The following is a 420-nucleotide window of genomic DNA, read 5'->3' as shown; positions in this document are numbered from 1 at the left end:
TTTCCGTTTCAGTAATACTTTAAGCTTCGCCAGCTTATAATCTCATGTCCACGAAATAGGCCTCTATTTGAAACAAGACAGCGTCGGGAGTAGAATACACTCACAGTTATGAGATTTGCATTCCTAACGCGTAGTTTTTAATCAGACGGAAAGGATTTGTGTTGCAGCGAGGAACAAAGAGAGAGAAAGGGCAAAACGAGAATGAACTAGAAGCCGCAGGCATAGCTTTTTCCGTAACTCCGGACCAGCATCTCCTGAGTCAGCATGAGAACATAAGCAATCTGCCCCTAAGGATGCGCCTGGAAAGGAAAAAATAATGTCAAGCGAAAATATAAAAAAAAACAGTCGTAAAATTCATTCATGGATGTAATTATACATTTTAAAATAATCGTTTTCCATCAAGAAATTTTACACCCCCCC

The sequence above is a fragment of the Penaeus monodon genome, chromosome 27 (assembly GCF_015228065.2).
Source record: "Penaeus monodon isolate SGIC_2016 chromosome 27, NSTDA_Pmon_1, whole genome shotgun sequence".
NCBI lineage: Eukaryota > Metazoa > Arthropoda > Malacostraca > Decapoda > Penaeidae > Penaeus > Penaeus monodon.
The sequence above is the reverse complement of the archived record's forward strand: the minus strand, read 5'-3'. Positions refer to the sequence as shown.